A 12,936-nucleotide genomic window follows, 5' to 3' on the forward strand; every position below is an offset into this window, starting at 1 on the left:
TAATTCACCTTTACCCCACCTGCTCTCCCACTCCAGCTAAATTATTGTCAGAGAGCTGAGGAAATGATAAAGAAAAGGTGGAATGGAAATGAATGAAAAATAGGGAAAATTATATTAGAACATACATTTATTATTTGAAACAGCCACAAAATGTAATTTCAAAGATTTGAGTTTGACCAGTTTCTTTTCTATCAAAAGATTCATTTAAATAGGAATTATCATAATACTTTCGCTTTTTGAAACTATTACTTTTCTCTTCTTGGAGTATGCTTTGAAATCTCATTTCAAAGAACCATTTTTTTCCCTTTATTAAATTTCTTTTCAGCCAGTCTCAGGACAGACTCTGTGCTTTCTGATCAAGGGTTAAAGGAATTTTCCTTTTATGTTGAATTTGTCCAAATAATATTTATGAACTATACTTCTACATTTTTACATTAAGGGAAGATTAATAGACCTCCAACCAACCAACAAATGGAAATATTTTCTGGAAACATAATACAAATTAAACTATAGTTATCACCAGGATAATTTTGAAATTCACAGCATCCCTGTAATAGCTAACACTAGACTCTTTGTTAATACCCATAGTACACCTTAATGCATAATAGTCTATCTGACAAATGATTTTGGAATTATTAATTTTGGAATTTTCCTTCTCTCCCACACTATATGTGCATGCATCACTTCCATTTTACAGGAATGTATCAAAGAGAAAAATATTTTTGACAGAAACATATTGGACACTTGGCCATAGTGCAGTTCACCTCCTTCTTCAAAACTGTTATTGTTTATACACACAGAGTAAAAGCTTTTTAAGAAAATGTACTATACGATCTGCCTACATTCTCTATTATACTACAGGTGTGTCACTGAAATCTGTTAGAGAATTTCAAGAGACTAATAAGAAACATGCTTAAAGAAATCATTTTCTGAATGAAAAACAAACATTTTTCCATTTTAATATTAGGGTACAATATCCTGTAGGGATCTGTGATATAGAACAGCAAACTTCCAATTATTTGGAAAATTTCCATTTTCTATGAATCTATGGATGGCTGGTGTTTTGGTGACACTTTAAAGTAGTTCCATTGACATAAGACTGACTCACACTTCTGTACATCTAGACAAAGCCTGAATTCTGAATGTAATTTTCTGTGTTTTTAAACCTTGTCAGCTATATTCAGCTTTTATTTTCATAACCACTCTGTGGTTTCATAAACACTGAAACCCTAAATTCATATCTTGCAATATATTTGGTAAATTACTTTCTTCTCCAAAACCATTTCATGTGTCACTTTGGATGTATTTCCTTCCTTATTTCTATTTGAAAACAGATTTGCTTTAAAACATAATTTCCCACTGACAAAAAAAAATAAAACATTTCTACATTAATTTGGACAGATATTTACATGAAATCTCAATAATAATGCCAATATCCAATTTTGCATGTTACTACTATATAACTTACTTTTATACCAGTATAAGTAGCAAAGCTAACGTTGTATTGGTAGCTTAACATATACTATCTTAATTCACGTAAATATGAAAATCAATAGAGATATTTATGACACCATCTACCGGAGCACACTTTTTTATTTAATTTATTTATCTATCTAATCGGTTAAAAGTTTTAAGTCAGATCTATCCAACAAACCACAACCCCTATTGTTAGTTTTGTGTGTCTTGTAAGAAAGCTAGCTTAACCCAACTTCCTCTGGAATATTTTTTTTAAAATCAACCTTTTTACTTTACTAAATACCAATTTGACATAGTTCAGGGTGAAAAGTGATTCAAACTATAGGGAATTTTAAGTCAGCAGAATGTAATAACTTCAATATCATTTGGTGAGGACAGCAAGATAAATAAATACTGTGAGGCAAATCCAGAGCCAGACCAGGGCTGTACCCACTGGCTCCCTTCGAGGAGCAGTGGGAACTGTCTGGGGTTCTCTGCTCAGTGTCCCCCACTGGATCCCTGCTTTTGACCCTGTGACCCTCACGTCTGTCCCTGTTTTTTCATTAGTTGTCCTCCATATTTATTTGAGACCTGGGTCCAGTAGCTCCTCCCCTTAGGCTGTAGAGAGGGACCTTTAGATGTGAGGAGGTGAGATTCTCAATAGGTGCCATCACTCGCTGCTCCAGCAGAGCCTGCCGTGACTCTTCACTCCAGCATGCAGCAGCAACTCAGCTGCACTGACTCAGCCTGTAAGCGGAGCCTGCAGTGACGTCACCCTCAGGTATGCTGCGGCAGCCTATCCCAGGGCAGGGCCCAGGTCAGATGACTCCCAGGCACAGGTATTTCATTGCCCTCCAGCCCACATCAGCCTTGTCTGTGCCCTCCTGCAACCTTTCTCCAGCCCTGCATCCCCCTCCTGACTACACCTCAGCTTCGACCTTTGGTCTGCAGCCAGACTCCAGCTACGATCTTGATTTTTGGCTGGTCTGTCAACTCTAACCTCAGTTCTGTCCAATGGCCTGTCTCCAGATCCCAGTTTCAGTGCTGCCCTCACTTTTGTCCTGACTTTATGGCCAGTCCAACCCGCAGGCCTGACTGCTTAGAACCCAGAGCCAGACACTTATGCTGTTGGAAAAAGTATATAGGGTAAAATTTTCATAAGTATTTGATTATACGTATATCTGTGCATGGAAATCACCTGGTGTAATTTTGCACACACAATAGAGTATATACATGCAAGCCCGTTTATGCTCTATTTGCACTTGAATTGCATGCACAAATGGATTTTGGATGTCTCTGTTCTATCATCTGGTTGTATACAAAACTTGCTAGATTTTAAAATTGGCTTTCTTCTGTTGGCCAGAGGAGCATCCTCACACAACTCCATGATTCAATTTCTTTTTGTGATACAGATTTCTATCACCCTGGACCTGACGGTTCCTTCCTATCTCCTATATCTGCTAATCTGCTACAAGCACCTCCACAACACTCCCCATGTACACCACTACCTGGGTTCCACTGTGCTAAAATCTGCATCCATATCTTCTTCTACTCTTGTCTTGACTATTGCAACTCCATGCTCTTTGGCCTCTCATTTCCCAGCTCTCCTGATTCCAGGTCAAAGAAATATGACCATATCCTCTCCATTTTTAAATAAAATCATTGACTCTCCATTCCTTTCAGGACAAAGTTCAACATTACCTCCTTACTGAAACCATCCTGGACGTTTCTGCAAACTACCACATGGACATTTATATCCTTTTTTCTACTTTGCCTACACTTGTTTAGCACTGGGCCACTTCTTCACACACACTTGTCAATTTTGTGTAAGTAAAGTTCTTGCTATTTGTGACACTTAACTAGTTTCTCCATGTATTTTCACACCCCACATGAAAGCAAATACTTTTTGCCTTTCCTTATATGGTATGTTTAATTTCTCTGGATACTATATTTTTATTTGAACTATGTGATTTTGTTATTTAAGATCAAGGTTGATGATGTAATCACTTTTATTGTACCAACTTCTGTTGGTGAGAGAGAACATAAGAACAGCCATACTGGGTCAAACCAAGGGTCCATCTAGCCCAGTATCCTGTGTTCCAACAGTGGCTCATGCCAAGTACTTCAGAGGGAATCATCAAGTGATCCATCTCATCGCCCATTCCCAGCTTCTGGCGAACAGCGGCTAGGGACACCATCCCTGCCCATCCTGGCTAACAGCCATTCATGGACCTATCCTCCATGAATTTATCTAGTTCTTTTTTTAACTCTGTGATAGTTTTGGCCTTCACAACATCCTCTGGCAAAGAGTTCCATAGGTTGACTGTGCATTGTGTGACAAAATACTTCCGTTTGTTTGTTTTAAACCTGCTGCCTATTAATTTCATTTGGTGACCCCTATTCCTTGTGTTATGAGAAGGAGTGAAAAACATTTCTTTATTTACTTTGTCCACACCAGTCATGATTTTTTTCAGAGTAACAGCCGTGTTAGTCTGTATTCGCAAAAAGAAAAGGAGTACTTGTGGCACCTTAGAGACTAACCAATTTATTTGAGCATGAGCTTTCGTGAGTTACAGCTCACTTCATCGGATGCATACTGTGGAAACTGCAGAAGACATTATATACACAGAGACCATGAAACAATACCTCCTCCTACCCCACTCTCCTGCTGGTAATAGCTTATCTAAAGTGATCATCAAGTTGGGCCATTTCCAGCACAAATCCAGGTTCTCACCCCCCCCGTTCCCAAAACACACACACACACAAACTCACTCTCCTGCTGAGTTTGTGTGTGTGTGTTTGGGCCCACCTTGATTATCATACACATTGTAAAGAGAGTGGTCACTTTGGATGGGCTATTACCTGCAGGAGAGTGAGTTTGGGGGGGGGGGAGGGTGAGAGAACCTGGATTTGTGCTGGAAATGGCCCAACTTGATGATCACTTTAGATAAGCTATTACCAGCAGGAGAGTGGGGTGCGAGGAGGTATTTTTTCATGCTTTGTGTGTATATAATAAGATCTTCTAAACTTTCCACAGTATGCATCCGATGAAGTGAGCTGTAGCTCACGAAAGCTTATGCTCAAATAAATTGGTTAGTCTCTAAGGTGCCACAAGTACTCCTTTTCTTTTTGCAGTCATGATTTTGTAGACCTCTATCATATCCCCCCTTAATTGTCTCTTTTCCAAGCTGAAAAGTCCCAGTCTTATTAATTTCTCCTCATACAGAAACTGTTCCATACCCCTAATCATTTTTGTTGTCCTTTTCTGTACCTTTTCCAATTCCAAAATATCTTTTTTGAGCTGGGGCAACCACATCAGCACGCAGTATTCAAGATGTGGGCATACCATGGATTTATATAGAGGTAATATGATATTTTGTGCCTTATTATCTATCCCTTTCCTTATAAGAACGGTTATTTTCTGGTCTGGGAAGTAAATCCCTTCCTGCAGCCATTTAAACAGGCCAGAGTTCCTGAAGATGCGAGCGTCATGTACCTTTCCTGGCCATCCCACGTTGGACGTCAGTGAAAGGTCCCTTGTGATCCACCGGTGCTTGCAGCACCATTGAAAACCACTTGCGGTTTATGTACTGGCTGCCCTGGTGGTCCAGTCCCAAGATAGGGATATGCGTTCCGTCTATAGCTCCACCACAGTTAGGGAATCCCATTGCAGCAAAGCCATCCACTATGAACTGCACATTTCCCAGAGTCACTACCTTTGATAGCAGCAGCTCAATGATTGCATTGGCTACTTGCATCACAGCAACCCCCACAGTAGATTTGCCCACTCCAAATTGATTCCCGACTGACCAGTAGCTGTCTGGCATTGCAAGCTTCCACAGGGCTACTGCCACTCGCTTGTGAACTGTGAGGGCTGCTATCATCTTGGTATTCTTGTGCTTCAGGGCAGGGGAAAGCAAGTGACAAAGTTCCATGAAAGTGCCCTTAGCATGCGAAAGTTTCGGAGCCACCGGGAATCATCCCAAACCTGCAACACTATGTGGTCCCACCAGTCTGTGCTTGTTTCCCGAGTCCAGAATCAGTGTTCCACGGCATGAGCCTGCCCCAGTAACACCATGATCTCCAAATTGCCGGGGATCACGGTTTTAGAGAAATCTGCGTTCATGTCCTCATCACCACACTGCCAACGCCTCCTCACCTGGTTTTTCAGGTGCTGGTTCTGCATAAACTGCACAGTAATGCATGAGGTGTTTACAATGGTCATAACTGCTGCGGTGAGCTGAACGTGCTCCATGCTTGCCATGCGATGGCGTCTGCTTGGGCAATCCAGGGAAAAGGGCGTGAAATGATTGCCTGCCATTGCTTTCACAGAGGGAGGGAGGGCTGACTGACGACATTTACCCATAACCACCCGCGACAAATTTTTGGTCCCATCAGGCATTGGGAGCTCAGCCCAGAATTCCAATGGGCAACGGGGACTGCAGTAACTGTGGTACCCACAGTGCACTGCTTGGAATGCCGACGCTTGCCATGGTACTGTGGACGCACACCGCTGAATTAATGTGCTTAGTGTGGACGCATGCACTCGACTTTATATAATCTGTTCCCAAAAATCGACTTCTGTAAAATCAGAGTACTTTTGTCGTGTAGACATGGCCTTAGAGTCACAGCTGGCACTGGGTTAACTTCCCTATTAGTGAACAGTCTACCCTGAAGTGAAACCCATGGTCTTGTGATAGTAAGGGGCATGATAAGGCCCATTCAAACAAAATGCACCTTAATGCAGCCAAATGCAAAGTTATACATCTAGGAACAAAGAATGTAGGCCATACCTACAGGGGACTGTATCCTGGAAAGAAATCCTGGAAGGATTTAGGGATCAAAACAAGCAACTCAATTTGAGCTCCTAGAGTGATACAGTGGCAAAAAGAGCTCATGCAATCTTTGGATGCATAAGCAGGTGTGTTGTGAGGACAGAGTTGATTTTACCTCTGTATGCGGCATTGGTGAGATAGATACTGGAATACTGTGTACAGTTCTGGTGTCCACATTTTAAAAAGGATGCTTTAAAAATTATCTTGGGTGCAAAAATGAGCCATAAACTTGATTCAAGGGTTGGAGAAAATGCCTTAAAGTGAAAGACTTAAAGCACTCACAGTTTAGCTTATCAAAAAGAAGATCGAGAGCTGACTTGATCACAGTGTGTAAGTACTTTCACAGGGAGAAAATACTGGATACTCAAGAGCTCTTGAATCTAGCTGAGAAAGGTATAACAAGAACCAATGGATGGAAGCTGAATCTAGACACATTTAAACTGAAAATAAGACCCTTTTTTTTTCCTTCAGTGAGGGTCATCAACCATAGGAACTATCGAGGGGAATGCTGGATTCCCCATCTTTTGATGTCTTCCAATCAAGACTGGATTCCTTTCTGGAAGATATACTTTAGCCAAACACAAGATATTGAGCATAATACAGGGTGAAACTTAAGGGTCTGCAATATACAGGAAGTCAGACTAGGTTATATAATGGTCCTTTCTGCCTAAACACTACAAATCTGTGAACTCCAGATTATCATCAGTGGTAGGTCCCACACTTCTCAACGCATTCTTTCTTCTTATGTCCATACCTGATACTGCTTCCTCCACCATGTTTCCAACCCACCATTCATCTCTGGACTCAAGTTTCCAAATAATCTAAAAGGGTGATCTGGGGTATGAAAGTGGTTAAAGCAACATTTTGGGCCCAATTCTCCAATGCATTGTACATTGTGTAATAGTTTACACCTGTGCAAATCAAGTGCAAATGGGTGTAAAATTCTACCATTTTGCGGTAACATTTCACATCCTCATTGCACATGTGTAACTGACTGTAGAAGAAGCCAGGCAGTGGTAGATTAGCCCCTTTAAGTCTATGATACAATGTATATGAGAACAAATTTAAAAGGATAATAAAAGATAATGGTTTTAACTTCTAAATCGCCTTTCATCTAAGGATTTGAAAACACCCTGCAAACATGAATTAGGACTACCATTATAAAGTAAGCACTATTAGATCAATTTTACAGATTGGTACACTGATGGTCACAGAGTTTCATAGCTTGCTCCAAGTAAAACAGTTCACTAGTGGCAGATCCAGGAAAATAGTCCACAGTAGTCGCTTATTCTAGACAGCACCCCTGGCTGTAGTGAACAGCTCTTCAAAAAGCAAGTAGAATATGTATAAGCAGTAATAGAAACAAGTAGTACTGAACCACAGGCTGATCAGATGATACTAAGGGGCCCCATCATAGCTGACAGAATACAATTACCTGCTCCTGTCAGACGAAATAGAGGAAAAACAGCTGATCTGACAATCTAGACAAACTCTCGGTTCTTACAATTTAACAAGTGTTTAATGTGACTTTGAACTTCTCAACAATAAGACTATCATCCTGTACTCAAGGCAACACATTCAAAAGGCAGATGGGGCAGATTGTAAAATTAATTCAGGTTCACAATAATGCACAGACTAGTTCGATTTGCTGCTGACTTCTAACCTGATCTTGCACAGATGCATATATTTAAATGATGGTGCCATTAACAGATCCTTAGTGAATCAAAGAGAACACAGTTTCTTATTTATTACCAGTGTGTGGACTTCCCATTTCTTTGGAGCATGTTACCAAGCTTGTTTTATTGTACAGGTTAAAAACCACAAACTGCCTAGCAGTTTTAACCAGTGTGATTTACAGAGAGAAATCAGTATTAAAATATGCAATGACATTTCGTTAAGCAAAGTTCCTTTAGGGCACATTCAGAGAAAAGGCTGCCAAACTGTTTATGAGTGTTATCTCCAGAACAATAAGGTGCTGTTACAGACTGTTTGCAAGGGAAGGATTAATGAAAAACTGATGCAATTAAAAAAAAAGGCAAAGAAAAAAAAAAAGCAGTTTCATTTGAACTAAGTTGTCCTTTTGGCTTTGTTCAAATTCAGGAAACCCAGTAATTTCTTGCTAGTATGCAATAATACATGTTAGTCTATGTAACTTTCAAGGCATTTAAAAATTATCTGCTTAACAATAAAATATACTGTGTATACATAACTCTATAAAGGTAGACTATATACCAGAGGTGGGTAAACTACAGCCTGTGGGCCACATCCGGCCCGCGGGACCCTCCTGCCCGGCCCCTGAGCTCCTGGCCCAAGAGGCTAGCCCCCAGTCCCTCCCCCTGCTGTTTCTCCTCCCCCGCAGCCTCAGTGCGCCATGCTGCCAGTGTAGTGTATTAAACTGCTCTGCGTAGGAACGTGCTACTGGTAGCAGTTACGGAGAGCAATTTACTACACTACACCGACGCAACGCTCTGGGCGGCGTGGCTGTAGTGCCATCAGCCACCGGGGCTCTGTGCTGTGTGGTAAGGGGGCAGGGAGCAGGGGCGTTGGATAGAAGGCAGGGGAGTTCTGGGTGGTGGTCAGGAGGTGTGGATGGGAGTGTGGATGGGGTCGGGACGGTCAGAGGGCGGGAACGGGGGGGTTGAATGGGGACAGGGGTCCCGGGGGGGGCAGTGAGGAAGGAGTGGGGGTTGGATGGGGCGGTGGGGGGCAGTCGGGGCAAGGATTCCGGGGGCAGTCAGGGGATAGGGAGTGGGGGTGGGGGTGTGAATGGGGCAGGGGTCCTGGGGGGGCTGTCAGGGACCGGGGGCGGGTTGGATGGGGCAGGAGCCCTTGGGGGGGCCCGTCAGGGGGTGAGAAGGAAGGGGGGGCTGATAGGGGGCAGGGGCACAGCCTGGTACAGCCTCCCCTAACCAGCCCTCCATACAATTTCTGAAACCCGATGTGGCCCTCAGGCCAAAAAGTTTGCCCGCCCCTGTACTAACAAGTAAAACAATAAAAGCAGTTAATTATGCCTGAGTAAAGACAAAGGCTCTGCACCATGACCCTTTGGTGAACAAGCTCCGGGCTAGAGCTTCAGCTGGTGTAAATCAGTGTAGATCCACTGAAGTCAATGGAGATTCACTGATTTATACCAGGAGAGGGTCTGGCCCCAGGCTTTATCAGAACAAAAGGGGAAATGAATGTGAATCAAGGGTCTCTACCAAAAATCATCTGGTACCTGCCACTATGCATTTAAAGATAGAGACCATTAACTTGAGTGCCCCTGCTGATGTCAACTGCGATGGCGGTAAATACTGGTCTGTCAGACAGAAGTTCTCCTAAAATAGTCAAGACCCAAGCCACACACATTTTTGTACATCAGTGTTGATATCTAAACTGCACCCAGAAATGAACAAATAGGAAGCCAGTGAAATGGTTGGAGCGCTTGAGTAACCTGAAAGTCAGTGGGACTTAGGCTTCTAAGTCACTTTTGAAAAATGAGATTTAGGTTCCTAAGTCACTTAGGTCTCACAACACTGAGCAGAACAATGCCTAAATACATTTACAAACCTGGGCCCAATTACTTAAGTATAACACCTTAAAGTAGGTGGACTGCTGTTTTCTGCAAGTCCAATAACTTCCAATTGGTCTTCAAGGGCAGCCCCATCTACAACATGTTGTGGGGGATCACAAAAATCATAGGTAACTGTAGCATATGCAGGTGAAAACAGGGTGTTTTTGTCCACCAATGACAAATTCTTTAAGAGCAGCCAGGTGTCTAAAACCCTTTTAAAAAGGGGAAAGGACCAAACTCACTACACTTCCAAGGTCAGGATTCCAGCTGATACTAAAGTTGCACCTACACAGTATTTTCAATAATCTTCCCCTGAAAGTAAAATTGAAAGACCGAGCAGTAACTGGCGAGATGTCATATTGCCAAAACAAGGCATAGGTTCTGAAGCAGGGCCCTAAAACTGAAGTTTCTACTTATCTCGAGAGATGAGCCATTGGAAACTACGAAACTGAGAACTTTAAGTTCAATATTTCTATTTTGATTTACACAATTTATGTATTTCTAAGACAGCTCTTGTCTGGACCTGAATTTAAGCAATCTGAAATTTAGTGAAACTGTAAGAAAATTGGTGCAATTAGTTAATGACACATGTTGTAACATAATGGCCTATTGTACTTTGACCAGATGCCTATCCATAGTTTAGGTACAGGGTTTGGGGGTTTTTTATATAGATGTATCTTTATGTATTTTTCTCTTTTCCTGTTTATGTTGCCATGGTATCTGTTCATTGCTCATTTACACTGCTGTACGGTATTGGACAATAACCTGTAATATTACAGGGCATGGCAACAGGGTCTATTGGTATCCCTTGTAGCTGTTCCATACTCTTCCCCGGGGGTGTTCCCAGGTGAAGCCACACAAATGTCTAAGCACCTTGAAGTTATGTCTACACCACAGTCACACATCCATGGCTGGCCCATACCATTTCAGGCTCCTGGGGCTTGGACTAAGACACTCTTTAATTGCAGTGTAGACCTTTGGGTTCAGGCTGCAGCCTGAGCTCTGGGACACTCCCACCTCTCAGGTCTAATTGCAGTGTAGACGATTAATTGTCAGCCAGGATTCAGAAGTAAATCAGGGAGTCACTATCGACTAGGAGCTATGTAGGTGCATTTGAGCCTATGGAGGTTTTTGGAGGCTCAAAACTTTAAAAGAGGCTTGTGTTACTCTCAGAATGGATAGAGACAGGTTGTACAGACTAATAGCCAGGTTAGGGAATTTCCAGGGAAATATGAGAGCTACTCTGAATGGCTTCCTCTTTTTGTTTTTATATATTTGAGTTTGCTATTTATACAACTGAATAGAAAGAGATGCAGTTAGAGTCTGTTGCCAAATTGGTGCCAATTTAGGTTAAGCCAGAACCTCTGCAATAAAACCCTTCTTGGAATGGGTGATGAATATGTTCAGATCAGAAGAGCCCTGAATGAATACAAAATTTGTATCTGCACCCGATCTGCAAAAATGGTCCATGGATATCCACAGATTTGCAGGGCTCTAGATACAAAAATTGTATCTGCATCCGATCAGTGAGCTGCAAAAATGATCTGTGGATATCAGTGGATTTGCAGGGCTCTGAAGATCTGAGCCTCCCATGAATTTTCTCATTTTTTGCTCCCTGATCCTTCTATGGGCCACATTGAAGAATCCTCCGTTTCCATTGCACTGATGGAAAACTAACTACACATTAACTTGTGGTCATGTAATCACCTCTCTTTCTGACAGTTTGAAAAGGCAAAGGAGCTCACTTAACTTGAGAACAAGCCATAACATCATTAATTGATGTCTTGCTAATTATTTAGTACATCTACATTTCACAACTTGAGTTAAATATGGCTCCTGTGATTTTATGACAACTTCATCTTACAGCCCATGTTGTGCATTTGGGGAAGTTTCTCTTAGTCTTAAATTATGCTTTGGAAGATGACAATTCTTATCAGGTCGTTCATACTCCAATGAACAGACCACAAAATACACTGCAGAATACACTACAGAAAACAATAACTAATGCATTTGCCTATAATGAAGATGAGCAATCACACATATACTCAATAGGCAAATGCAGAATTTATTTCTAAATTACAGGTTTCAGAGTAGCAGCCGTGTTAGTCTGTATCCGCAAAAAGAACAAGAGTACTTGTGGCACCTTAAAGACTAACACATTTATTTGAGCATAAGCTTTCGTGAGCTACAGCTCAGTTCATCGGATGCATGCAGTGGAAGATATAGTGGGGAGATTTTGTATACACAGAGAACATGAAACAATGGGTGTTACCATACACACTGTAACGAGAGTGATCAGGTAAGGTGAGCTATTACCAGCAGGAGAGAAAAAAAACCTTTTGTAGTGATAATCAAGGTGGGCCATTTCCAGCAGTTGACAAGAACGTGTGAGGAACAGTTCAGTTTGCAATTAGATTTATCTAGTGGGGAATAAGGAGGCTGATGATTAGGCATCTTAAAATACAGCCCTCCCCCCCCACACACAGAGTAATAAAGGATACAATATAAAACAATAACTTTAAGCCACTCAAACATCAATCCAAAATATATCATTTAAAACAAATGATGCATTGCTTAAGAAAAATACATCAGCATGTTAATAATGACAAAGTATTATGGCTTCCTTTGCTAGTTTATAGATAAACAGTAATCATGCTGAGGGTCACATAAATGTAATATGTCATCTACTATTATTGATTAAAGTATGTCCTGGACTCAGAATCCTAATTTATTAGTCTGCTGAGGATCTGACTTCATAAAACATATAACTATTCCATAATCAATGTTTTTTGAACTGTACATATGGACTGCCATCACGTCAAGATATTTAAAAAGGGAACTTAGAGTACATACGTGACTTAAACACTACTAAAGTGATGCTGAACTATAGTGAAGAATCTGACTAAATGGATGACTGGCTAGTCACAAGTTTGAGACCAAAAGGAGGAAAAGAAATTAAAATGTAATGTTGTTTCTGAGGCTATTCCTTTATGGCTACTTTAATAGAAAATATGTAAACAGCCTAAATAGCTTTCTTCCGTCATACAAATGATTAGAAAATGATGTTGAACAGACTGACATACAAGCTCTTAT

The 12,936-nt window shown here is 41.3% G+C and overlaps 1 protein-coding gene across 2 annotated transcripts in view; it reads right to left on the reverse strand.

The window, feature by feature from the left end:
• The window catches only part of CNTNAP2 (contactin associated protein 2), a 1,640,949-nt gene that overhangs the window by 544,966 nt on the left and 1,083,047 nt on the right, over positions 1-12,936 (reverse strand). The gene's annotated exons all lie outside the window — the stretch shown is intronic.

The sequence above is a fragment of the Natator depressus genome, chromosome 2 (genome assembly GCF_965152275.1).
Source record: "Natator depressus isolate rNatDep1 chromosome 2, rNatDep2.hap1, whole genome shotgun sequence".
Taxonomy (NCBI): Eukaryota; Metazoa; Chordata; order Testudines; family Cheloniidae; genus Natator; species Natator depressus.